Consider the following 27,859-nt stretch of genomic DNA (forward strand, 5'->3'; position numbering starts at 1 on the left):
AAAGTGGGGCTAATCACCCCCCTCAGAAGGCATTTAGGAGGATTAAGCAAGTGTACGATGCCAGTTCGCTCCTGGCTGGTGCTTGCTTTAGGTGCCTGAGATCATCTCCTTCTCACCGCAAGCCTGGAAGGTCAGATTACTGTCCCCATTTTTCAGATGAGAAAGCCAAGGCCAGAGAGGTTACGTGGTTTGCTCAGGACCACAGGGTTCGGTTCAAGAGTGATGGGGATGGGATATGAACCCAAATGCTCTGACCCCAAAGCCAGTGCTCCCAAACACAGCCCAGAAGCCCAGCATAACACAGGTGCTCCAGTAGTGAAGGTGTCTACCCAGCTCGGGGGCTTATTCTCAGGGGTTGCCTAGAGGTGAGGTCAGTAAGGAAGCCCACAGAGGTGAAGTCTTTGGCTGGAAAGTAAGGACCTAACAGGCTAGATGAGAAAGGACAGAGAAGTTCACACTCCAGTCTGGGAGTCTGAATGTGAGCCAGTGGCCACAGGGAGCCAGAGCAGGTTCTTGAGTGAGGGAAGCCCTCCAGTATCAGTGGGCGAGGTAGACGGAAGACACTATGTCCATGGAGCAGAAGTTTATCCTGTAAGAGGACAAGGCTCAGGCCTGGCTTATCCAACCATTCAACCCTCTGCACCTGCTTAGTGCCTGGCACATGGTAGGCAAACTAGTGATGGATAAATGAATGAAAGAATGAATGAATGAGGTTGCCACATTGAAATGGATGACACCTTCAACCCGACAGGTTCTCTTCTGGGAATGACGTGTGTACAAGGTTCTTCCACACACCTTTGTTAATAACAACAAAAGACAGACCACGGTCAAAATGTCATCGCAGTGGGCTGGTTAAATAAATCAAGGCCATATACTCAATGGAATACTGTAAAAAGAAGAGCGCCTTTCCACAGCAACACGGAAGGATGTTCAGGACCCAGTAAGTGAAAAGGGCGAGGGAGAGGTCACGGTGCAGAGTTTTGTACGTTCGCATCTTACGATCATACGAAACATCCGTGCGCATAGAGAAGCTTGAGAAACGCTGACAGCCGTGGCTCTCCGTGGCAGGTGGAGGTAGGAACTGGGGACCTCACCCTTCTGTCTACAAAAACCTTTGAGCCACATGGATGGTTACGTATCAAAATAATTAAATTTAAAATATTTTGTGATGGGTTCCAGGGTGAGGCAGGGTCCAGGGAGAAGAGGGTAAAGATGAAGAGTGACCTCAGCCCTGCTTTCTGGCTTTGAGGAGCCAAAGCCAAGGCCATGCATGCGGCGCTGGATGCACCGTGGAGCGCCCCTCAGGGCCCTACTGAGGGGTGACTGGGGTGGGGGCAGGAGGTGACGAACCGGCAGGGATCACACCTCTCCCCCGCACAAGGGCAGGCTACCCTCCTGTTGGGTGCCCCTGATGTGCAGGGGAGGAAACTGAGGCACACAGGAAGCAAGACATTTGCCTGCCGGGTCCCTGGCCTAGGAATGAAGTCAAACTGGTACAGGAACTCCTGTACCAAGCTCAGGATTATTCATCTACTTCACTCACCCATTCATTCATTCATTCATTCATTCTCAAATAACCCTTGAGCCCCTGCTCTCTGCCGGACTCTGCACTGGATTCTGGGGACTCATACTTAAATCGCAAGAGGGCGGGGAGAGACACCTAGGGCTGGGATTTGAATGACTCATCAGAATCCATGGATGGGAGACTGGGCAGAGGGAAGAAGTACCAGCAAAGCCTGGGAGGCGGGAGGGGCGCGGTACCACCGGGGACGCAGGCATGGGTGCCCAGCCTCACCCTTCCACTCTTGATTCAGCCTCCAGACAGAGCCGGAGACCCGCCCAATCCATGAACACCCCAAATTGGAAACCCCGGGCTCCATGCCGGCGCCCTAAGGGAGGGGCAGGAGAAAAGCAGGAGCTGGGCGACTGGATGGGGCCAGCAGGCGTGTGAAGGCAGGGCAGAGGGCTCGGACCCGTGAACAGAGCAGCTCACCAATGTGCGCTGCGGCGGTGAGGGGCACAGAGCAGGAGGGTGCTGGTGGGGGTGGGGGCGGAGGGCGCTGGCAGCTGCTGTCCCTCTCTAGCCGGGCGATGCGCAGGGCTGATAGCGGCACCGCTGGGCCAGCTGAGGGGGGCTCACTGTGTCCTCCCCCCAAAGTTCTTTATCAGCAGGATGCGACGTTGCCAGGGAACCTGCCTCGGGCCCTGCTCCAACCGTTGCTGGGAGAATTATCAGAAAGATTTGAGTCTTTTTAATTAAATCGGAGCCAAATGCAATCCTGTACCCGCCGCCCAGAGAAGCCCATTCAGTATCCTGTCAATGTCTCCGATAGCTTTGTCTCGCAGACCCTGCTATCAGGCCACCTATCTGGTCGCAAGGCGGGCACCCCTGTCCCCAGCCTGACAGCGGCAGGCACCTGGAGGGTAAATACATGGAAAGGCCCCCTCTGCAAGGTACTGACTGGCCTCCAGGGAAAGCACCCGGAGCCAGGCAGGAAACCAGGCATCTCCAATCCCCCTACTCAGCCTTCAAAGCCACCTCTCTGGGCCACAGTGCCCAAGCCCACACCTCTCGAGCTTTTACTCAGTGCCAGGTGTGGTACCCCGCCTGCAGATTCCTCAGGCTGCAACTCAAAAGGAAGGTTCTGTTATCATTCCCATTTGACAGAAGAGAAAACAGAGCCCCAGGGGGGGAAGTCACTCACCCAGGTCCACACAGCTCGAAAGCGGCAGAACCAGGATTCAAACCTGGATCGTTCTGACTCCAAAGTCGCCACTCAATTGCCGCATCTCCCCAGCTTGGGCCTCCCCAACCGTCCCAACCTCCCTCTTGCCAAAGGCCTCCTGGTCTCCTTCCAGAAGCTCCCACCACTAGTGGTCACAATACTGACATTACTAACAGCCAAGACTTTCTGAGAGCCCACTGCGCGCCTCATCCAGGCCCCCCCCCCTCCCAGCCTCAGGGGGCAGATTCAGCCTCTGCCCCATTTCGTGACAGAAGAGTGAGTCACTCGCCTGGTCCCACAAAGCCAGGGAGAGTCCTGCCCAGGGCTTCCTCGTTTAAAGCTGGCCATCTCAGCCTGGCTCCTCCCCAAAGGAGACAAGTGCATGCCTCGCACAGCCCGGGAGCGGGAGGCAAGTCAGGGTTGGGGCTTGGAGTTGGTTCACACTGTGGCCAGAGGACAAAATTAACTCGATAAATAATGTGGGCACGTGGGGGTGGGGGTGTTCTTTTTAGAAAACCCGGCAGCTCTGGGCACCCACGTCTATGCGCTGACTTTATAGAGCTAAGTTTTAATTGCGGGCCCCACACCCTGGCTGCAGCCGCCCGGCAGAGGAGGATGTGTGTTCTTTTTAATTAAATCTGTCTGTTATCTCAGTGTATTGTTGTATGAAGGGAGGCCCATTAGTGGCTCGTGGGTTGCTGGGAAACCGCATGCTGCACTGGACACACAGGCCCTGCAAAATCCTCCCACAGGGCCACGATCGCTGACCCCTCCCTCCCCTGTCCACACTGTACCACCAGGGACAAGCTCCTGGACAGAGCCCTCTCACACTCAGCTCCAGTAAGCTCCAGGCAGGCACCTGCCACTCGGAGCTCTTGCTGAGTAGGGGAGCCCCTCACACCAGGAACTGGGAGGAGCTGGGCTCTGGGGTCAGAGAACCCTGGGCTGAATCCTGGCTTGGCCACTTGTTTGCCGTGGGACTCTAGGGTGGTAACTTTACCGCTTTTGGTAATGGTGATGATGGGCAGCTTATATTTGCTGGATCATAGTGGTAGGTAATCTACAAGCTTTATGTGCACAATGCTGTTGACCTTACACAACACCCAGAAGTAGGGACCGTTGTTATCCCCATATACAGGTAGGGAAACTGAGGCTCAGAAACAAACTATTGTGGGTCACACAGCTTATATTATGGCTGAGCTAGGATTTGAATGGACGACTGCCTCGATTTCCCCACGTGGAAAATAGAGATAACAATCCTCAACTGGGAATGGGGGCATTATATAGGACAGTGAAGGGCGTGGAACAAGTTTCAATAAATGATGGTTTTCATTTGGCCTTTGTAATTTAAGTACAGGAGTAGCCATTAGCCCCATTTTCCAAAGGGGAAACTGAGGCTCTGGTCCCCATAGTCCCTTGTACACACTCCCCTGACATCACCTCACATCTGGACATCCCAGCAGCCTCCTTATCAGGTTTCCTGTCTCCTCTGGGCACCCAGAGCTATCTCTCATTCTACCATTAAAATAATGCATATTTGATTTGTACTTGATTATAAAATAAAATCAGGACAAATACGTATAAAGACAGAAAAGTATAAAAAGAAAATTTAAATCACATGTAATCCAGGTCGCCTAGGTGGCTCAGTCTGTTAAAGCTTCTGACTCTGAATTTCAGCTCAGGTCATAATCTAGTGAGATTGAGCTCTGAGTCAGGTTCCATGCTCAGCATGGAGACTCTCTCTCCTCTCTCTCTCTCTCTCTCTCTCTCTCTCTGTCCCTCTCCTTCCCACTCACTCTCTCTCTCTTAAAAAAAAATTAATTAAAATAAGTAAATAAATCACATGTAATCCTATACTGTTATCTATTTGGGTTAACTTCTGTCTGTAATTTTACTGTTGGCTCATTCACTCATTCATTACTTAGTTAGCCCCTACTCTGTGACACGCCTTGCACATGATACTGGGGGGAAATGTTGTGAATAAGACGGACCTGGTCACTGCCCTCAATGAGTTCAACATAATGAGAGCTTATTAAACAGACAAGCACATCTATAACATTGAATCTCAAGAGTAAAATGTGCTGCACCACATATTTAAAGGATTATACACCATGACCAAATGGGATTTATTCCTGGAATGCAAGGGTAGATTGACTGAAAACTGATCAACGTAATGTACCATATTAACATAATGAAGGGGGAAAAAACACATGATCATCTCAGTTGATGCAGAAACAGCATTTGACAAAATTCATCACCATTTAATGATTTTAAAAAACACTCAAAAAACTTGGAATAAAATACAACTATCTCAATATAATAGAAACCATATATGAAAAACCCACAGCAAACACCATACTCAATGGTGAAAGACTGAAAGCTCTTCCCTAAGATCAGGAATAAGGCGAGGAAGCTGGCTTTTGTCATTTCTATTCAAGATAGTACTGGACATTCTAGCCAGAGAAATTAGACAAGAAAAAGAACTAGAAGGCATCCAAACTAGAACAGAAGAAGTAAAATTATCTCTGCTCACAGATGATATGATCTTATATGTTGAAAACACCGAAATTACACACACACATACACACACACATGCACACGCACACACACACAGAGGCAAAAACATAGTTAGGACTAATAAATTCAGCAAAGTAGCAGGATACAAAGTCAACCCACAAAAATCAGTTGCATTTCTGTACATTAACAATGAACAATCTAAAAAGGAAATTAAGAAAGCAATTCCATTTACAAAAGTATTAATAAAAGAATAAAATATTTAGGAATTAACTAAGAAGGTTAAAAACTTGTACAACAAAAACTACAAAACATTTCTGAAAATAAATTAAAGATGACAAATAGATGGAAAGACATCCCATGTTCATGGATAAGAATAACTAATATTTCTAAGATATCAATACCACGCAAGACAATCTACATTCTTACTGCCATCCCAACAACTTTTTTTCAGACACAGAAAAACTCATCCCCCAAACTAAAATTCATATGGTATCTCAAGGGACAGCAAATAGCCAAAACAATCCTGAAAAAGAACAAAGTTGGATTCACACTTCCTGATTTCAAAACTTAGTTTAATCAATTAATCAAAACCATGTGGTACTGGCACAAAAGCCAATGAGGTAGAACAGAGGGTCCATAAATAAACCCTCATGTGTATGGTCAAATGACTTTTGACAAGAATGCCAAGACAAGTCAATGGGGAAAAGACACTCTTCAACAAATAGTGGAAAGAAAACTAGATATCTGCTTGCAAAAGAATGAAGTGAAACTACATGATCGAGCAATTTCATTCTGGGAATAAATATACTCAAAAGAACTGAAAGTAGGAAGGCAAAGCGAAACAAGGGAAGAGAGAAGAAAACTCAAACTTCTGAATTTTGTTCCACATGCCTTTTACACCTATGAATTTTTTAAAAATAGATGACATTCAAGAAATAAGTAATGTGCTTTTCAAATATTATGATTTAGAATTTTCTCTTTTTCAATGCTTATTCATTTATTTTGAGAGAGAAGGAGAGGGACAGAGAGACCATGAGTGGGGGAGGATCAGAGAGGGAGGGAGAGAATCCCAAGCAGGCTCTGTGCTCATAGCAGAGAGCCTGATGCAAGGCTTGAACTGTGAGATTACGACCTGAGACAAAATCAAGAGCTGGACACTCAACAGACTGAGCTGCCCAGGTGCCCCTAAAAACTTCTCTTTGGGACAAAGCTTTGCTATCCATTCACCTGGATTCAATTCCTAAACCCATCACTTCCTGGCTGTGTGACCCTAGCAAGTGGTCTCACCTCTCTGAGCCCCAGGTTCTTCGTCTACACTGTTCAGATGGGAGCAATCCTTTGAGAAATGAGAACAATATGTATTAAGTGCCCAGCACGTAGTAAGTACTCAGTTCTTCCCACCTGAACTTGACCAGGGCCCTCACACTCAGCTCAGCCTGAGCATCCTCACTCCCTGACCCACACCGGGACCACCTCTAGCTCCGGCTTCAACCGAGATCTCTCCCTCTGGGGGTAGCCCTGAACAGATCTGGCACCAGGTGTGGCTAGGAAGTCCCCTCCACATTGGACAGGGGACTGGAAACGGTGGCCCCAAGGAAAGGGCTCTCCCTCTGGGGACCTACAGCCCCATCCATCCCCTGCCAGCCAGCTAACGCATCTGACGCCCATGTGTGTGCTCCCTCGGCCAGGGGTTTGGGTTCCTTGTTTTATGGTTTTCTAATCTTCACTTGGCAGAAAGGAAGCGGTGGGTCTGCCGGGCCATGCAGAGAGTGGCCGGAGGATCCGCAAAAGAAAGATTCATGAACCATCAATGGGAGTGCCTCCAAGGCTGCCCCAGCCCTTCACACGGAGATAAATCACCGCTAGGGAAGGAAGATAAGAGGTGCTGGGATGCAGGGTCCGTCTTATGAGAAGCAATGTGCTGAGGGGGACTTCTTCCCTGAGCTCCTGCAGAGCTGGACTGGTGATGGTCCCAGGGGCCTCTGACCCACGTCTTCCCCAGACCCAGAGGACACGTGGCCTGTACAGTCACGCAGAACCTTGTACTGAGAAGGGCCTCATGCTTGGCTTAATGTTCTGCTGTTGCTGCCTTGAAACTCGTAATAACTTTTGAGCCAAGGCCCCACATTTTCATTTTGTGCTGCGTTTTGAAAATGATATACCCAGCCGTACCTGGCCGGGAGTGGCTTTGGACATCTGATGCCCCACACCCTCTCTGGATTTTTATCTGGCACGGCTTGCACACCTCCAGAGACAAGGGTGGCCCTTGTCCTCCTGGGGTGGCCTCGAGTCTGCTAACGGGTAGCTGAAGCCCAGAGAGCTTACCTCACAGTGGTTGAAGGAATGATCCCGGTCTAATAGTCCTGGCTACTAGTCCTGGCTAACAGTCCACTGGCTATGTAACCTGGGGCATGTTATTGCACCCCAGTTTCCTTGGTTGCAGAGTAAGGTTAATAGGGCTATTGTGAAGAGTCCGATGAGACAATGCATATATGGTGCCTAGCATAATCTGCTCCTGTACTTAATGATAGCTGTTATTATACATTATTGTAAAAGGTCTCCTTCTATCGGGGTGGGATCTGCAGGCCTGAAGAATGGTTAGAGGGAGGAGGCAGAAGATGGTACATGCAAAACACACTCTCTCTCTCTCTCTCTCTCTCTCTCTAAGTCAAACCTATGAACTTCACCTGGGCTCCACCCATCAGGTACCTTGTTCTCTGCTGCCATCTGCTGGCATGAATCAGGCACTGCACCACAAGTGGCATTGCTGGACACCGATTTTCATTTGTTCTAATAAGAAGATAATCAAATCATTTGACAGTTTACAGAGGGCAGGCTCTGTGCAGGCACTAGGGACCTCACGGTGAAAAAAAAAAACAAAGTCCCTGCCCTCTTGGAACTGCAATTTTTGTGGGAGAAATGGATAATAAGCAAGAAAACCAACAGTTTGATTTCCGCTGGTGATAAGCACAATGAAAAGAAGAAAACAAAAAGGCAAAAGGCGGGGAATAGAGCCAGTGGGCCCTCAGTGGAGCCAGAAGGGCAAAGTCCATTCTGGGGCAGGGTCAGGAGGGTGACAGGCTGGGAGGCAGTCAGGCAGAGGGACATGGGGTGGGACACGGGGTAGAGCTCTGCGGCTTCTCTGGTCCCATCGGCCTGGCTCCTCAGCCCCGCCCCCACTTCCTGAGCAGCTCTGGGCAACTTCCTCCCCTGACCCAAGACTCAATTTCCTCATCTGGAATATGGGGAGAATCACAGCCACGTCTCAAATCAGTGCTGTTGGGTGCATTCAGTGCGATCCTGGAGGGGAAAACATTTTGTGAATTGCGTTATTCTTATCCATTATAATCCGATTGTCAGTTAACACTTGTTATGCACCTACTAAGGAACTCTGCTAAGCTCTTTGGTAAATTACTTCAGTGAATTCCTTTAAAAAAACCAACAACACCCCCTGCTCTGTAGGTACTGTGATGATTCACCACTTACAGCCCAAGGACACGCAGGACAGTGGCAGCACAGGGGCTTGGGTGAGAGTCTGGGGACAAGGCTGTCAGCGGGAGGCTGAGTTTCTGGCCCTCCTCCAGAGTAGGTCACCTGCACTACCCTTGGGGCTTCACCACCCTGAGGTGAGACGGCAGGAGAAGAAGGAAGGACCTCCCCCACGGCTGGCTGGGCTCCCACCTCCACGACTCAGGGAAACACCACCTGTTGAGTAGGACTCTCCCCCACACAGTGCCACCCTCCAGATGCAGGGGTGACTTGCTGTATCCATGCAACCTGGTCATTAACTCTAAGCCACCCCGTCCGACCCTGGATATGCTGCCTCTTCTCTCCGGCCTCAAGTTTTCTTATCTCTAAAGTGGGGGGGGGGGGGGGGCGGGGAATGAGCAGGATCACTGGGAAGCTTGTGAAGTACAGAGTTAAAGGTGACACAAACCGTGAAGTACAGTGCACACAGGCCCCAGCTATCCGTGCTTCTTTCCTTTTTTCAATTTTTTTTTAACATTTATTCATTTTTTAAAGAGAGTGCAAGCAGGGGAGGGGCAGAGAGACAGGGAGACACAGAATCAGAAGCAGGCTCCAGGCTGTCAGCACAGAGCCCGACACGGAGCTCGAACTCACAGACCATGAGGGAGATCAGGACCTGAGCCAAAGTCGGACGCTTAACCGACCGAGCCGCCCAGGCCCCAGGTCTCCGTGCTCCTTTACGAGCAGCATGTGAGGCACTTTTCATCCTCACGACAACCCCCTAAGTGACCGGCTCATCCTGGTGTGTCTGGACCTTTCCGGATTCTAGCACGCAAAGTCCTGCATCCCAGGAAATCCCTCGGTTCTGGGCAAACCTGTAAGGTAAGAATATTTTCCACGTGTTCCAGGTGAGGAAACTGAGGCTCAGAGTAGATACGCACTTGCTCAGGGTCCCACAGCCAGGAAGGGGCTTCAGAGCTGTCCTTTGACTAAGGCACCTGGCCGATCCCCACGGACAGCGAGAGCCATGGAAGGTTCGAGGCAGCGGCAGGCTCATGCCCGGGAGCTCACTGCCCACCCAGGCAGGCCTGTGCTGTGCAGTCATTGAGGTGTCAGCCAGTGATACACTTCAGAGGAGGACAATCTGAATGAACAGCAAAACACCCTGTTACACTCCCTTCCTTGTTTAGGTTTCGACTTTGAAGACACAAATGCCTCAAATAAGTTCAACATGGGCTGGAGGCCCAAGAGACTCGGGCCCCAATTGCTTCCAAATGGGGCAGGAGACCTCACCTCCCCAGAAACTGTGGTTGACGTACACATGGTTTCAGACGCCTGAGCGTCCCTAGCAGGGCAGGATGGGGCCGCATGTGCTCCTGGAAGGCAGGGCCACGGAGTGGAAAGGGAAGGCTCAGGCTCAGGCTCAGGCTCAGGGTTGATAGGCTGGGGACAAACCCCAGCCCTGAGCTTCTCCCATCAGCCGCCACGCACTGAGGGACCACTGAGTAAGCCCATAGACATCACTGGACTCCCACTGTGGCTTGGCGAGGTAAGACCAATTATCCCCGTTTTATAGGTGGATAAGCCAAGGCTGAGAGACAACAGGACTCATCCCAGGTCACGTGGGTGGAAGCGCCTGAGCCAGATCAGACCCAGGATCCTACAGCCTCAAAGCCCCACTGTTGGCCTCCAGATCCTACCTCCTGCAGACTTGAGGTGGGACTTGGGTGGCTTCTCTGCCCTCTGTCTTGGCTGCTCATCTGGAAGACGGGAGCAGGAGCCCATACCTCCAAGTGTGTTGAGAGGACTCCAAAGAGATTGAGTCCATAAAGCATTCAGGAGGGATGGGATCACGGCAACTGAAAAGGCTGATAACAGTTACCACCACTGACATCCAGTGACATTATCCTCATGTTCAAGTACGTGATTTGCTACTATAGTTTTGCTGCCACTGTGGCACCTAGGAGCAAGGAGGGCTATTTATTGAGCACTTACTGTGTGCTGGGTCCTGCTGCTGGTTCTTACAGACATTAACTCATATAATTCTCACAACAACCCCAAGAGAGGCACCCTCATCACCCTCCTTGGCAATTTACAGGTACAGCACTGACACCCAGAGAGAAGGAACCTGCCTGCAATCACTCAGCTACTAAGTGGTAGGGCTGGGATCTTAATCCAAGCAGGCTGGGTGGGTCTACACTCTGAGTTTGATTCCATAGGACAGAGGCTCCTGGAGGCAGCTGGGGCCCCTGGGACAGGGGCAGAGCCACAGACTCCTGGTTTTGGTGAGGGGCAGGGAGCTGGACACAGTCGGGGCACCTGGGGCACTGCAGGTGGAATTCTCCCTGCCCTAGAGGAGGTCACAGACTGAAGAGAGAACGGCAGGCATCCGTGACTCGCATGATACAGGCAAAGGCTGGGCTGGGCAAGTTCAAGGAGGAGAAGGGCGGCCTTTTCTGAGAGGGTCAGAAGACCTGGAGAAGGGGCCCTGGGATCCGGCCCTCGGGGAGCTCAAGCTGTTCACCGGGGAGCCTTGAGGGGTCGAGGGCTGGGGCAGAGCCAGTGGAGGGAAGGAGGACCAAGGAAGGGGGCTGGGGAGGGGGGCTCAGGGCTTGCAGGAGGGAGCAGGCAGGGTCCTCACCCACAGCTCTGAAATCTTCCCCTGGAGAGGCAGGGAAGGGCTGGAGCCGCAGCCAGGCTGACAGGACAGGACAGGACGAGGCAGTGGCCAGCGGGCAGGGAGAGGGGGAGGGGCCACAGATGGGAAGCAGGTGGGGGGTGGGTGGGAGGCAGGAGACAGATGAGGCCTGGACAGGGAGGAAACAGAGAACAAGATGAGAGATAAGATTTCAAAGGCGCGTCGGACGGTGGCAGCGGCAGAGCACAGAGCAGCGCCTGGACGGGGTGAGGCAGGGGTGGGTGGGTGGGGAATTCTGAGAGTCCTGAGGAGGGGAGGGGACGGGAGGCCCAGGGGCAGCTCTAGACAGGGCTCCCCAGAGCCCTGTCAACACCACTGTGTCCCCTAGGGCTGCCCCCACTATGTCTCTCGTCCTGTCTTGCTGTCCCCCACCATGGTCTACTGTGTCCCTGACTCTGTCCAGTTGAGAATTATGCCCTCTATTCAGGGGTATGCCCAGTACTGTCCCTTGCGTCCCTAGCCGCCACGTGATCCCAACCTCTCCCCATCTGTGTCCCTGTGGCACTAGTCATGCCCCCCCTTTTTTTTTTAATGTTTATTGATTTTTGAAAGAGAGAGACAGCGTTCACGCACGAGTGGGGGAGGGGAGGGGCAGAGAAAGAGTGGGACAGAGGATCCGACGCGGGTTCTGTGCTGACAGTAGAGAGCCCAACGCAGAGCTGGAATTCACAAAGCGTGAGATCATGACTCGAGCCAAGGTCAGACACTTAACCGACTGAGCCACCCAGGTGCCCCTGGTCGAGCCCTTTACTGCACCACCCACATCTAGGGCCACTCTGGACTTTTGGTAACCATGACGATGATGCAGGAAATGAGCCCAGTGCATGGAGCAGGTGAGGACCTAAATCTTAGCCAGTGAATCCAATGTGGGTCAGGGGTTTCATTTGTGCCGCAAACACAGCTTGCGCCCAAGCTGTGCGTGCAGCGGGATGCAGGCCTTCGGGAAGCATTTCCCCAGCCCTGCAATGCAGCAGGCACTGTTCCAGAGCTACGGCAGAGAGCAACACAGGCCCATATCCCTGTCCTCGCGGCACTCGTGTTCTAGTAAGGCAGGGACGGGCACTAACCAAAATTAATAAGCAAAGAATACCACAGGTTAGATGGTGCTGAGTGCTCCAGGAAAAACAGAACAGGGAAGGAAGTGAGGAGGACTGGGCAGGGGTCGGGGCGGGGGGCGCATTTCAAAGAAGTTACAAGCAGGGAGGTGACTTAGAAGGCCATTGCCGTCATTTGAGCCAAAGGTGATGGTGCCCTCGACCAGATACAAGTGAAGTGCTCAGGGTCAGGATATACTTGCAAGGGAGAGCTGAGAAGGTTTCTGAAGGACTGAGGGAAAGAAGACAGCTCTTTGGCCTGAGCAGGAAGCAAGAGGGAATCCCCTTCGTAGAGATGGGGAGGCTGTGGAACGACCAGGTGGGGGCGGAGGTTCCACGTTGATCTTTAACTTCGTGCACAGAGGAGCAGGTGGGTGCCGTGGGTGACAGTGGGTGGTTGCAGAAATGCCACTGTCTGCGTGTGGGCAGCTTGGGCAACGCAGCACAGCAGAGGGGCTGGACCTCAGAACACAGGCAGATGGAGAGCAGCTCTTGGCACAGCAGGTGTTAGCATCTGACCACCCAGAGGGGCAGGAGACAGCGCGGCGCAGAGCAGAGGCTGGGCGGGGTGGGTAGAGCCAGCAGGGTAGGCGTGAGGGTGGAGAAGGTGGCCTCACTGTGCTCCTTTGAGAGTCCTGGAACCCACCAGGCCAGCGTGGATGGTCCTCCACAGCCTCTGACGTCGAGACAAAGGAAGAACCTAGAGTTAGACCATATTTGAATCCTGCCCTTCTACATCCCAGCGGGCAAGCCTGGGCAACCTAGTCTGAAACGTCTACAGGATAAAAGTTCCGTGCTCAGTGATTGTTCAGGGGGGAGCTCTCGAGTCTCTTCTTTCTGTGCATCACAGCAAACCCAAATTCACTTTTGTAAATAATTTTACCTTGGTTAATGTTTAGCAGGTACATATTAACTCACCAGTCGTTCTGGTAAACACTCTGAATTATCTTGTCTAACCTTTATCCTAACCTTAACCTTTAACCCTCTGTCATTTAAATACAAATCACTGTAAAGCAGTCAGAGCCTGTCTGGCTATGAACCATGTGACTTCTATTCAACCATCAGAGGTAGAATGGCTATGAAGGGCACACTGTGGACTCATATACAACCCCAAGCTGCTTGAGGCTATTTGTTAAATGTCACAGGATGTGGAATATTACTCAGCAATAAAAAGTAAGGAGCTCTCAATACTGACAATCACTTAGATGAACCACCAGGGAATTGTGCTGGGGAGGGCGGCGGGGAAGTCCCACAATCATGTATCATATGATTCCATTTATATGACATTTTTGAAATCACAACATTTTAGAAATGAAAAATAGATTAGAGATTGCTAGAGGTTAAAATGGGGGGGGGGGGGCAGGAAGGAGGGGGTGTGGTTATAAAAGGACACCAGGCGAGTCCTGTGGGGAGAGAACTGTTCTGTACGTTGACCGTGATGGTGGATACATGAATCTATATACACGATAAAATTGCACAGAACCAGGGGTGCCTGGGTGGCTCAGTCAGTTGAGTGTCTGACTTCGGCTCAGGTCATGATCTCACGGCTGGTGAGTTCGAGCCCCACGTCGGGCTCTGTGCTGATAGCTCAGAGCCTGGAGCCTGCTTCAGATTTGGTCTCTTGTCTCTCTCTGCCCCTCCTCTGCTCATGCACTGTCTCTGTCTCTGTCTCTCAAACACAAATAAACATTAAAAAATTAAAAGAAAAAATTGCACAGAACCAGACACACACACACACACACACACACACACACACACACACACACACACACACACATATAAATGAGCACAAGTAAAACAGGGGAATCTGAATAAGCCCTGTGGATTGTATCAATGTCAATTTCCTGGTGGGGCTGTTGTACCACATTTTAGGAGACGTTACCGTTGGACTAAAACTGGGTAAAGGGCATAGAGAGGTATCTCTTCATTATCTCTTACAACTTGTGTGGATCTACACTTATCTCAAAATAAAATGTTTAATTATTAAAAACAATCACGAGATGTCCACCAAAGACAACACCCTGGCTATTTACTCCTGGGCTAGTCATTGCCTATGGGCGAGGGGCCACTAAGACACTGAAAGCTTACAACGGAAACACATTATCTGAATACACAAAATAAACTCTACTTCTGTCTAGAGCTAGGGTGTCCAACAGGAGCCACTAGCCACATATAGCTGCTGAGCACTTGAAAGAAATACAGCCAGTACCTACTGATATGTGCTGCCAGACTCACCAGATTTCGAGCACATAATATGAACGAAAGAATGTAGACTGTCTCATTAATTTTTTATATGGACTATATGTTGAAATGATAGCATTTTTATATATTAGATTAAGTAATATATTTTATTAAAATGACTTTCGTCTGTTTCTTTTTTAAATGACTCCTGGAAAACTTTAAAGCACAAACATTTTATGCATTTCTATTGGACGGCACTCCCGGAGAGCAACCAGAGGATCTACAAGTATCATCAAATCACGAAGGTTCCAACTGGAACTCACTCCCGGTTTATGTCACTGATGTCTTTTCTGACTTCCCAAAGGGCACTCCCTGCTGGCTGTATCTCTGCAGGACCCAGATCTGGTTCTGTGTGGTATCAGAAACCAGCTAGGCTCACGAGGCTTGGCCCAAGGTCTCCCCAGAGGTCAAGACCAGTAAAAGCCACAACCCGTGTACTTTCCTTTTTTTTTTAACTTATTTATTTTTGAGAGAGCACGCACAAGCTGGGGAAGGGCAGAGAGAAGAAGAGACAGACGCCCAAGCAGGCTCCACACCACCAGCACAGAGCCCGACATGGGGCTCGAACTCACAAACCGCAAGATCGTGACCGGAGCCAAGATGGAGAGTCAGAAGCTTAACTGACTGCTCACCCGGGCGCCCCAACCATGTGTTCTTTCTGATGGTAACCACATCCCTAGTGGTGAGCACTGCCTAACATACAGAATCGTTATGTTGTACGCCTGAAAATAATATAACATTGTATGTCAACTATACTCCAATAATTGAAAAATAAAAAATAAAATACTCTCATCTTTCTGAAACTTATGGCTAATAAAAAAATAACACTTTCATTTCTTTCTGTACTAAAAGAAAAAAAAACCTACAACCATATGTTCTTTCTAGAACGTTTCCTCACAAGTGGCTCAGAGGCTCAGGCACAGGCTAATTCACTCTCAGTTTGGGTCCTGGCCCCTAATGTCACCTCTTCAGAGATGCTGTCTGGATACCCTGAAGCACTTCAGATGCCAGTGGGCTCCGTAGCCTCTATTCCAGGGGCACACAGGGGTGACGAGACAATGCTTCACCCAGGGTGGGTCACACGTTGTTCACTTTCTACATAAGGGCTTCTCCCTGCACACTGCACAGTGGAAACCCACTGGGAACTCACACACTTGCAACCCAAATGTGTAGGAAGGGGTAACACCCAGTGGGGTAAGCCTTTGACCGATGGTGGGGGCTGATATGGCGGACACATACACGAAGCCTCCACCCGTCCTACGGGATTGAGGACGCATTGTCCCTTGACAGCACTGGCCAAGTGGATGACACATCGTCATGCTGGCTCTCCCTCCTCCCTGATTCACTCTGTGTCCCTCCCTCCCATAAAGTACTCTCACTGAAGCCTAGTCTCAGGCCCTGCTTTCTGGGGAGCCCAGGCTAGGACAGAGGCTCCCCGCTGGCTGTCCGTTCCAGAGTGGCCCTCCCAGCCCCAGTCCCCAAGTCCCCCCAACTCTTTCTGCAGCATCTTCTATGCCTCTCTGGTCACGCTCACTCTCCATGGGCCCCAAACCTGAAACCGGGCCTAGTGCATACTTGGTGCTCGGTAAATGTTTGTTGATTGAAAGGAAAGACCCTGACAAAGCCTGCCTGCTCCTCTCGGAGCAGTAGACTGGGAAATCCAGACTCTCCGTTTGCCCGCTGTGAACCAGGCACATTTAATAGAACATCTAGTAAGCTAATGGGCCTTTATGCTGGGGAAAAAAGATGTCGCCCTTCTTAAAAATATTACCTTTTGGACCCACCCAGGCAGGCACCTTACCCTTGAAGGTGATAAAGGTCAACAACAAAGAAGTATTAAAATCCACCAGTCAGAGAGCACTTTGAGCGATTCTGGGTGCCAATAATACCCCCCTGGAGCCTGGAGCTTCCAAACAGCTGGGATATTAGGAAGTGTCACCAGGCCCCAGTGAGGCCTGGGGAGCCTGGGGGAGTTGACAACACTTTCTTTCACAAAGTGGCAAAGGTAAGCTTCTCAGGTACTGCAGGTGCTGAGCTTCTGTGATCTCATCCGCTGGCCTGGCAGCTTGCTCCTCAGGGTGGGGGTGGGGACCAAAAAAGATGCCACACGCAGGGGCGCCTGTCACATGCTTTGTCATCACCACCATCTTCGTTGTTCTCCCTACTTATGACCCTGAACCTCTACTGTCACACCTAAGAGGCAGGTCCCAGTCCCCTCAGACAGACCACATCTGTCCAAAAAGGAATAAATCCAGAACAGTGGTTCCTTACTGAGGGCAATGCCCCCCCCCGCCCCCCTCCCCCAGGGCACATGTGGCAATGTCCAGAGGCATTTCTGGTGACCACAGCTAGAGGGAGGTTCTACGGGCATCTAATGGGTACGGGCCAGGGATGCTTCATCCTCCAATGCATAGGACAGTTCCTCACAATAAAGAACTACTCCATCCCAAATGTCAATTGGGATGACTCAGGAAGCCCTGAGTTAGAGGATGTGGAGTATGTATGGAATGTGTCCTCAGCCTCCTGCTGTATAGGCAGTGTGGCGGCAGGACCCCGGCCATCCTGGGTTTGAAGTCCAGACCCCCTTAGAGAGGCTGTGTATCCTAGGAAAAGTGAAGCTCCCCTTCTGAGCCTCAGCTGTCTTGACTACAAAATAGAGGGCGACACTGACCTCTTTGGATTTCCAGAGGACTAAAGGAGGTAATGTACAAAAAGGGTTTAACTCTATTCTTCCTGGGGCACCTGGGTGGCTCAGTCAGTTAAGCATCCGACTTCAGCTCACATCATGATCCCGTGGTTCGTGAGTTCGAGACCCGCGTCAGGCTCTGGGCTGACAGCTCAGAGCCTGGAGCCTGCTTCAGATTCTGTGTCTCCCTCTCTCTCTGCCCCTCCCTGCCTCGCGTTTTCTCTCTCTCTCTCTCCCTCTCTCTCTCTCCCTCTCTCTCTCTCTTTCAAAAGTAAACATTAAAGAAAAAAATTTTTAAACAACTCTTTTCTTTGCAAAGAGAGATCAAGGAATGGGGGGGGGACCGTGCTGGGGTGACTAGAACCCCAAACTCATGTCCAATAGCCTGTGACTTTATTTGGAAACAGGGTTTTGCAGATGTGATTACTTAAGCTGAGGACACACTGAATCCAATGACTGGTGTCTTTGTAGAAAAGGAGAGGGGCAAAGACCCAGAAAAGACACACGGAGAGAGGGGGCCATGTGCAGACAGGGGCAGAGACCAGAATGGTGCAGCTACGAGCCCAGGAGCGCCGAGAATTACTGGCAACCCCAAGGAGAGAGGCATGAAACAGATCCCTGGGGCCTCAGAAGGAACCAATCCTGGGGCACCTGGCTGGCTCCATCCGAGGAACATGCAACTCTTGATCTTGGGGTTTTGAGCTCGAGCCCCACGTTGGATGCAGAGATTACTTGAAAATAAAACTTAAAAAAGAAGAAGAAGAAGAAGAAGAAGAAGAAGAAGAAGAAGAAGAAGAAGAAGAAGGAACCGATCTTGACGACACCTTGATTTCAGACCTCTGGTCTCCAAAAACTGTGATAAATTTCTGCTATTTTAAGCCACCTAGTTCGGGGTATACTATCTCCCAGCGGCCGTGGCAAGCCAATCCAGGGCGGTGGCCCTACCGTGGCTGTGCTCCTCATCACAGCCATCTATCCATGGCACACTGAGGGAATACACCCAGCAACACAAGGTCTCCGGGACCCTGACAGTGTCTGCACATGTTTGCCCTCCAGCATGCTGCACACAGCTCAAACGCCCAGGATGTGTCTGGAGCTCAGGGGTTTTTTCCAGACGTCAGGGAGAATGTCTACGTCTCCAGGCACAGTGAAGGTGCACCATCTGTGAGATCCAAGGAGGCTCTCTTGAGCCTCTGAGATCCACCTACAATATGCTGCACGCACCGTCAGCAACACCTGTGTGCACCACCCCCGGGGTGAGTCCGGGGTGACATGGCGAGTGTAGTGACACATCGGAAGAAAGGCGAACAAATGTGGAAGGACACAGACCGCGGGACAGCCACGGCACACAGAAGCCTCGACCACATGTGTGTGTGGAGAGCACAGCAGGTGTGACCCCCAAACGGCATCCCTGGATGGCGTGTGCAGCATGGAGCGAATCCGGGACACTCCCGGGTGTCCACAGCAAGCCGGGGATATCCACAGCCCAGGGAGGATGCCTCCCCGCGGAGACGACTCCAAGGACTCGGAGCAGCTATGGCACATGGAAAGCAGAGAAGGAGGAAAATCCATTTGGGGCCAAGAGCTCTGTCTGAACTTTGTCCTTTTCTCAAGCAAAAGAAAATATTATTTCACCCTCTAAAGAACCACACATAATAACAGGCGAAATGTCAAGACCAATGTTGATATAAACCCCCAAGGAAAACAAACATCTCCGTACCTTCTCCGCGGCCTCCCCACCTCACCCTGCTCGGCTAGTTTAAACAGATCTAGCAGTGGGCAGAGGGGAGGTGGGGAGGGGGAGCGGGCAAAGGCTGCCTGGCTGGGGGGAGCTAGGAGGAAAGCTGAACCTCACCAGGACCAGGAGCCGTCTGGGCGAGCCTGGCCTGGAAGGACACACGGACCAGACCAGCTGTTAAGAGCCTGGCCAGCTTTCAAATCCCAGCATCCGTCACTGCCTGTGTGACCTTGGGCAAATAGCCTGACCTCTCTGAACCTGAGTTTCCTCGTTGGCAAATGGGAGGAGGGCATGGGATAATTCGGGTAGAACACTGAGCATAGTGGCTGGTACACGTGATAAATGAAAGTGGCTGCCATTACTGATGATTACGCTCTGTCAGGACAGATTCCCCCCCCGGGGGGGGGAGGGGGGGGCCCCAAGACTGCACGACTATGTGAACGAGCACCCACTAGGTGTCGGTACTAGTCTAGCTACCTTATTGGAATCCGTGCGGGTCTGTGGCAATTACCATCCTCCAGCTGCAAGTGGGGAAACAGGTTTGGAAAGGTGAAGAGACTCGCCCAAGGTCATAAAGCTGTGACCAGGGACCGTCTGGCTCCAAGAGGGATGATTCCTGAACTCATCCAGGAAGCTGGAGCCCCAGTTCTAGTCCAAGACTCTGTGGGACTCTCCACACCCTGGAATGAGAAGTGGGGGGGGGGTGTTAGATTACACCTCCCAAGAGACCCCTGAGTTTGGTTCTGGCATGAGGCCCCCGGTTGTTGGCCCTTCCAGCTCTACCCAGGTGGTCCTCCAAACTTCCACTCCAGTTTTCTTTTCTTTTTTTTTCTTTTCTGAATGGAAGGCAACCCAACAAATATTGTTGAGCTCCTTCTCCATGCCAGACCCTGGGCTGAGCACTAGAGACCCAGAGTTAAATCCTCCCTGAATCTAGGCCTCAAGTAACTCCCAATCCTAGTGGAAGCATGAGGCTGGGGGAGATAAACAGATACAACAAGGCTATTATAATATAATAAGTACTCACTTTCATTGATGCCTGCAGAGGTTCCAGCGAGACTGTGAGAGAGGAGGTACCTGTGTCTTCCGGGGGATCAAAGGGAAAAGGCGCTTGGGTATGAATAGTAATCTACCTGGAAGCCCAGAGAGGAAGGGTGTTGAAGACAGAAGGAACAGCTCTACAAGGGCATGGAGGCAGGAAAGCCTCGAGTGATGGGGGTCTACACATAGTTCATGTGGATATCGAGTGTGGGAGATTGGCAAGAGAGGGTAGTGAACTGATCCCAGATTCCCCAATGAGAGACTGAGATGGAGAAGCTGCCAGGGGCCACATCATGATGGGCTTGATTGAAGTGAGTTTCACTGGGAGAGCCACAGGGAGCCACGGAAGGGATATAACCAGATCACATTTGCATTTGGGAAAGATCACTCTGCGTGCAGTGGGGAGAAGAGGCGAAGGCTGGAGATGGGCCAGAGAATACGGTGGCCTGAAGCGGGGCAGTGGTGGGGGGACGCTGAGGACAAGGGGCCACCCGGGATGGGCACAAAGTAGAATCAACAGGACTTGGGGCCCAGTGTGGGGCCAGAGGAATAGAGAATGAAGAGGACAGAGAAGTCTCGAAGACGCTCTAATTTCACCTCCTGGTGAGGGGGCAGCCCGAGAGGAGAGCTCATGAGGAACTCCGCCGGGGATGCCCTCAGTCTGTGGGGCAAACGTCCTCACCAGGACACCAGCGGGCAGTCGGCTATGCCTTTCTGGAGAGAAGCCAGAGCTGGAGTGGAGGCTTGGCCATCCCCCCCAAGGTTACAGTGGCTGACATTTCCCAGGGGGGACGGAGCGGTGCAGGGAATGTGGTAGGCCTGGTTTGGAACACTCGGGCATGCCAGTATTTAGGACTTGGAGCAAAGGAAGAGATGCCAAGAAATAGAAAAGGAGCAGCCAGAAGGTGGTGGCCCAGAGAAGAGATGTGCTAAGGACGTGAGGTGAAGAGCTGAGAAATGTGCTGGACAACGTGGAGGCCACAAGTCACTGCAGGGGAGGCACGGGGATAAGTGTCAGAGCGCCAAGAGCCGAGAGGCTGGTGTGAGTGAGGAGGTGGGCAAGGACGAGGGCCATACCCTGGTATTTTTTTAATGTTTACTTATTTTGAGAAAGAGAGAGAGAGAGAAAGCAAGCAGGGGACCGGGGTGGGGGGGGGGGAGGCAGGGGAGCGGGGAGACAAAGAATCCCGAGCAGGCCCCGCACCATCGGCGCAGAGCCTGATGCTGGGCTCGAACCCACAAACTGAGATCATGACCTGAGCCGAGACCAAGAGTCAGACGCTTAACCGACTGAGCCACCCAGGTGCCCCACCCCCCATCTTTTTTGAATGCATACACTGGTCTTTTAAAAGCTTGGCAGGAAATGGAAAGAGAGACAGAAGATGGTAGCTAGCAGGAGGCTCAAGGTCAAGGAGGATTTTTATTTCAAAACGGGACACCTGAAGAACTGCTATCGACTCAGAAGTTCAAATCACAGGAGCTGGTGGGTTCCTGGAGGCAAGGAGATCCCTGAAGAGAACGCCAGGTGGAGGTCTGGCACCCATGGGGGTGGTAGGGCTTCTGCATGGAGATAGGGACAGAAGTGACGAGAGGGGAGGGTCAACCCAGCAAGAGACGGAGGGATGGATGTCAGCACCAGGCTGTGGGGCTCGTCAAGGGCAGGCGGAGGAATCCTGCGGTGCATGTAGCCGAGAGGTGGGGAGGCAGAGGCTCTGCGTTCAGACTGACCTGGGTTTGCATCCCAGCCCCACCACTCACCAGCTGTGTGACCCTGCAGTCCCCCCGCGTGGCTGTTCCCTCATCCCTGAGACCAGGATAGCAACGGTCCCTGCCCCGCGGGAACAAATGCACGAAAGGCATTCGGCACAGGACCCTGGCGGGCAGAGGACCGCGATAAATGTTAGCGAATAAGAATAATAAATAATGAGGAGCTATCGAAGGGTTTTAAAGCCGGGAAGTGACAAGGTCAAATCTGTATTTTAGAAAGACCCCGCTGGAGGAGGAGGTAGCCTTGGGGAGAAACTAAAAGGTCGTGCACTTCTGGAGGTATTTCTCTGAAGTCTGTGGGAAGTTTGTAGTGTCAGGTTAAAGATTTTATTGGTTCCATGTTTGGTTTTTGATTCGGCCGCTTCCTCGGGTCCTCGCACGTCAGACGCCGGCCTTACTGGCGTGCTCGTAACTGGCCTGGCGAATTGGATCTATTTGTGGCTTCGAGATGTATTTCAGAAGTGAAATAAACTAACAGGAAAAGTGAATAGAGAACAGCACACACGGGTCAGCCCTCCCCTTACATCCCTTACGGCCTGGGTAGAAAAAAGCTTCCATTTGCGAGAGGCACTAACAGTCTTATAGAAGACTCCTGGGGCCCACGGTGAGCCCGAGGGCTTAGAATGGGGTGACATGGAAGACTAGCCAAATAATAGCATTAAGAGTGGTTATTAGTGAGTTTTTACTCCTCAACGATATGCACAGACCTCTGACGAGACAGACACTGTTATTAACCCCATTACGCAGAGGTGAACACTGAGGCCCACGGAATGCTGCTTGCGCAAGACCTCAGCTTGGACGGGAGCCCCTCAGAAGAGACACCCCCGCTCTTATCCACCCTGTTTCCCAGACCCTGGCCTGTGTGGAGCCCCAGGCAGTACTTACTCCAGGAAGCCCCAGGGAGATGGAGATCCTCTGCCTGTAACAGAGGCACAAGGTACAAAGAGCCCAGGGAGCAGCAGCCTCCCCTTCCACTTCTCTAACCGGCTGTGTGACCCTGGCCAAGCGGCTTCCCTCTCTGTACCTTGGCGGCCTCCTCCTCAGTCACGTGTGGGTCAGTGTCTAATGCCCGGGGCTGCTTTGTGGATTTCAACGGCCCCTGCCTATTGGGCCTAGCACATAGTAGGCACTCCACAGGGGCCCGAGCCCTCTACCAGGGTTTCCCTGTCAGGGCCGATTATCTCCATGGAATCCACGCTGTGAAAATAAACATGAACTCAAGTGGCCCCAGTCTCCGTGGCAGCCAAGGGGAAGCCAGGTCCCCAGCCTGTGTCTGTTCTGGGCAAGAACAAAAGTTTCCCTGTGAAGTTGCCCCCACCCCCGCTTCCCTTCTGGAGCCAGCTGGGATTGGGGAGGGGCGGGGAGGAGGGGGCCAGGCCTGCAGCCCAGGGAGCCCAGCTGCCTGTCAAAACCCAGTCTCCCTCCCATCCAACCCCATCCTGACACCACCCCGGGGCTGAGGCAGGTGAAGGGCCTCCAAACTCAGGAGCCCCAAGGCAGAAAGCTGGGTCTGGTAGTAGGATTTAAGGGAGAGAGGATTCCCCCCCCACCCCCCGGCTGGCCCTGGGGACAGAGTGTGCAGGGACCGGAATCCAGGCATGTGGATGGGAGAAGCCGCCACTCCCCATCTTGCAGAGCACTGAGCACTCACCCACCGAACACCCCTTCACCCCCCAGCCTCCCAGTTCAGAGCCTCTCAGACCTGGGGTGTCAGGAACTGAAGGGAAACGGCTGGTCCTGGAAGACACAGCAGAAACCTGCACAAAACTTGGTGTCAGAGAGAAACGGCACAATTCCGGCTCCATCATAACTTGCCATGAGACCCCGGGCAGCTAAGGTCCGCCCTGACCCCCGGCTCTGCATCTGCGTCAAGAATGGAGCACCCGGCTGGAGCTGAGCGGTAGCCACATCCAAGTTCAGCAACACACTTCCGTTCAGCAGCCATTTGTGCCCCCTGAGGACCAGCCAGCACCCGGGGGTGGAGGCGAGGCACACCTGTGGTCGGTTCAAACACGTGACAACCTGGGGGAACAAGGGAGCTGGGCAATGGCAGCACAGGGGCAGGGAGGAGCAGTGACAGGACCCGAGGGCCCCCAGACTCAGCCCGGGGCTTGAGAAGCGGAGGCGAGGGGCGCCTGGGTGGCTCGGTCGGTTGGGCACCCAACTTCGGCTCGGGTCACGATCTCACCGCTTGTGAGTTCGAGCCCCGCATCGGGCTCCGTGCCGACAGCTCGGGGCCCGGAGCCTGCTTCGGATTCTGTGTCTCCCTCTCTCTCTCTGCCCCTCCCCCACTCACACTCTGTCTCTCAAAAATAAATAAACATTAAAAATTAAAAAAAAAAAAAAAAGAAGCAGAGGTGAGCGAGGGCAGGATGGGGCTGGTCTGGAGGGCAGTGTGGCAGTCTTGACACGGGTATGGACCCAGCTCTCCTGCCAGTGTGCAGTGTGACTGCTCCCTGAGGGGGACGGGGGCCATGGGGAAGAAAGCCCTGCTTTACTAGACCCTGGCCTTTTGTGTGCCCAAGCAGACCTGCCGTGGGTCCCCTAACCAAGCAAAACCCAGAGGAGCAACCTCTCTTTCCGCTCCAGGCTCATCAGAGCACAGGAAGCCCACAGGTAGGAGCATCTCTGTGTGGACACTGGGCCACGGTTAGAGTTCTGACATGGCCAAGGGCCATGGTGGTGAACTTTGTTCAGCAGGACAGTGGCATAGGCAGTGAGGGAGGAGGCAGGCGTTGTCAAATGATCACCAGGATTTATGTGAACTATAGCTCGATAATGCTGTTTCAAAAACTTAATTTGTTTTGGGGTGCCTGGGTGGCTCAGTCGGTTAAGCGTCCAGCTTCGGCTCAGGTCATGATCTCACGGCTTGTGGGTTCGAGCCCCGCGTCGGGCTCTGTGCTGGCAGGTTGGAGCCTGGAGCCTGCTTCGGATTCTGTGTCTCCCTCTCTCTGCCCCTTCCCCAGCTCCTGCTCTGTCTCTCTCAAAAATAAAAAACATTTAAAAATTTTTAACTTGTTTTTTTAATTTTTTTTAAGTTTATTTATTTATTTTTGAGAGAGAGAAACGGAGAGAGTGAGCGGGGGAGGGGCAGAGAGAGAGGGAGAGAGAATGTCAAGCAGGCTCCACACTGTCAGCACGGAGCCTGATGTGGGGCTCAAACTCACAGACCATGAGATCATGCATGACCTGAGCTGAAACCAAGAGTCGGACATTTAACTGACTGAGCCACCCAGGTGCCCCTCAAAAATTTAATTTGTGATTGTTCGTTGCTGGTTTATAGAAATACAACTGATTTTCATCTTTCGATCTTGTACCTTGAAAACTTACTAAACTCACCTATTAGTTTTAGCAGCTTTTTGTAGATTATGTTGGATTTTCTGCATAGATGATCATGTCATGTGCAAATGCAAGTCTACTTTTTCCTTCTGAAATAAAATGACAACCAGGACTTACCTGTGGGTGCATGTTACACATTTCCTTGGGGTTTCCCTGAAATACCTACAGAAATGGGGCTCTGCAAAGTGTTAGGTCTCCTGACTAAAGAGACTCGTGCTCAGAGCTAGCAGGATTCAGCTTATTGTCATCATAGGCTGATGAAGTCAGTTATGGAGATCACAGTCCCTCCCCTTGGGGGGTGGGGCGGGGATTGTGATAATTCATGACATAAGAACTATAAAGTGTCTGATGCAGAGCAGAATTTGGAGCCCCCAGAACTGTGCTCCCTATTGTCTGGAACAGACATTTAAATGTTTGAGGGGTGCCTGGGTGGCTCAGTCAGTTAAGCATCTGACTTTGGCTCAGGTATGATCTCACAGTTCATGAGTTCCAGCCTGACGTCAGGCTCTGTGACCCCTCCCTCTTTCTATCCCTCCCCAGCTCACGCTCTGTCTCTGTCAAAAATAAACATTAAAAAAAAACATTAAAAAACATTAAAAACATTAAAAAAAACATAAAAAAAAATTTAAAGATGTTTGATAATGGATTGCTACGGACTGAATGTGCCCCCCCCCAATATTCATATGTTGAAGGCTAACTCCCAATGTGATGGTATTTGGGGGGCCTAGGGGTGGTGATTAGGCCATGAGGGAGGCCCTCATGTATGGATTAGTGTTCTTATAAAAGAGACACTAGAGAGTTTCCTACCCCTCCCACCTTTTGAGGATACAGGTGTTTACGAACCAGGAAGCAAGTCCTTGCCAGACACCGAATCTGCTGATGCCTTGATCTTGGACTTTTCAGCCTCCAGAACCATAAGAGATAAATTTCTATTGTTTATAAGCCCCTCAGTATCTGGTATTCTGTTACAGCAGCCTAAAAAGACTAAGTAAGATATGTGTTTTATTCAAAACAAGCATTTCAATAAAATCTACAAGTGTAAGTTTTTCAGTCTGGAAAACTGACTCTGCAATCCTAGTCTTACACACTGATCATTACAAACTTATGAAATACATAGAGATACAGATCGATCGATTGACAGATAATGGAGAATGCCACCACACCACCATTGACTCAAAAATAACTTGGAGACAATCTGAGTACTCAGCAAAACCATAAAATGCTACGCGGCCCCTACAAACAACAGTCCTGTGCAGATACATCTTCATGGTGCATTTGCTGTGTATCCGAGTGAAAGAAGGTACAATATAGTACTAAAGAATAATCTCATTTTGGATTTTATACATACATACATATAGGAAAATGTCTAGAAGAAAAGTATTTCAAATATTTACCTGATTATCCCTAAGGGGTGAAATAAAGAATAATGGGCACGTTTCCCCCCTGATTTTCCTTTTTGTCTCATCTGCATTTTCTTGCTTTTCAATGGCGAAAATTATAACAACAGTACAAACAACTACCATTTATGAAGCACATAGTTTGTGCCAAGCACTGTACGGAGGGCTTTCTATACATTTCCTTATCTAATCTTCACAACACCCCCGGAAGACAGGTGGTACTGCTTTGTAGGCAGGATTCTTTCCATCAAAAGCGACGGAATACCCACCTCCAGCTGATTCAAGCAAAGAAAAAGGATTCGTTACCTGTGTCAGTGGAAAATCATGACTGGCATCACCACGAAGGGCTCAAAAGTTGTCCACCACAACTGGTTTCTCTTGGCTCGACTCTTCCGGAGCGCGTTCTCGTGGCGGAGCAAAAAACCTTTGCAGCAGGGACCGGGCCACCCTCACAGCCGCAAGGCTATGGAAAGGAAGTGGTTCACGGAAGCCCTAAGGAGGACTCCATTGGACTGGCTTGGGTCACATGACCGCCCACCAGCCAATCTCTGCTCAGGTGATGGATGCACTGATTGGCTGAAGCCCAGGTCACATGCCCGGACGCACCGAGCCCGGGAGTGAAATCGTGGTTCAGAGTGGGCAAGACCTGGTTGCCCTAAGGCAGAAGCGGGTTAATTGATGCTGGCTGGAGGTCAAAACAAAACAAAACAAAACAAAACAAAACAAAACAAATCAACAGCGGCCATCCGCCACAATTATCATCTCAAACCTCCTGATGAGGAAACTGGAGTTCATAGATGGGAAATAGTTTGTTCAGGGTCACATGGATAGTAAGTAAGGGGGGGAGGGGGAGGACGACTTGAATCCTCACTGTCTAACTTGAAAGACCCTAAACTTATTTACTATGTGTTACTGCCTTCCGTGATTGCTCGTCTATTCTTTTGATTAATTCAGAAACGAAACAAAACCATAAGCCCCTGGCAGTGGTTTTAGAGTACCTGGCTGGTTAAAGGTGCAGGCGGGGTCACAGCATGCCTGAAATGCTCGTGCCAACACTTCCTTCCAAGATGGTGGCCATCCGGTTGCTTCGTGTCTTTCCATCAAGACAAGTTGCCAAGAGCAGCCCTGACGCCAGCAAATGGCAAGT

The 27,859-nt window shown here is 51.2% G+C and overlaps 2 long non-coding RNA genes across 6 annotated transcripts in view; both read right to left on the reverse strand.

Moving 5' to 3' along the window:
- LOC123381635 overlaps nt 1-27,636 on the reverse strand; it is a 93,945-nt gene extending 66,309 nt beyond the window's left edge. For 3 of the 5 annotated variants that reach the window (XR_006588900.1, XR_006588901.1, XR_006588898.1), the window contains exon 1: nt 27,019-27,636. This is a non-coding gene — a long non-coding RNA (uncharacterized LOC123381635). The remainder of the gene's footprint in view (nt 1-27,018) is intronic. The other 2 variants (XR_006588899.1, XR_006588897.1) reach the window with 2 other exon arrangements.
- Nucleotides 5,443-21,357, reverse strand: LOC123381637. The gene is made up of 4 exons (XR_006588904.1): nt 20,196-21,357; nt 19,646-19,848; nt 10,412-13,179; nt 5,443-9,855 (listed from the first exon to the last, which is right to left on the reverse strand). It is a non-coding gene; the product is annotated as an uncharacterized LOC123381637 (long non-coding RNA).
- Nucleotides 27,637-27,859: the final 223 nt, after the last annotated feature.

Source organism: Felis catus, chromosome D4, assembly GCF_018350175.1.
Source record: "Felis catus isolate Fca126 chromosome D4, F.catus_Fca126_mat1.0, whole genome shotgun sequence".
Taxonomy (NCBI): Eukaryota; Metazoa; Chordata; class Mammalia; order Carnivora; family Felidae; genus Felis; species Felis catus.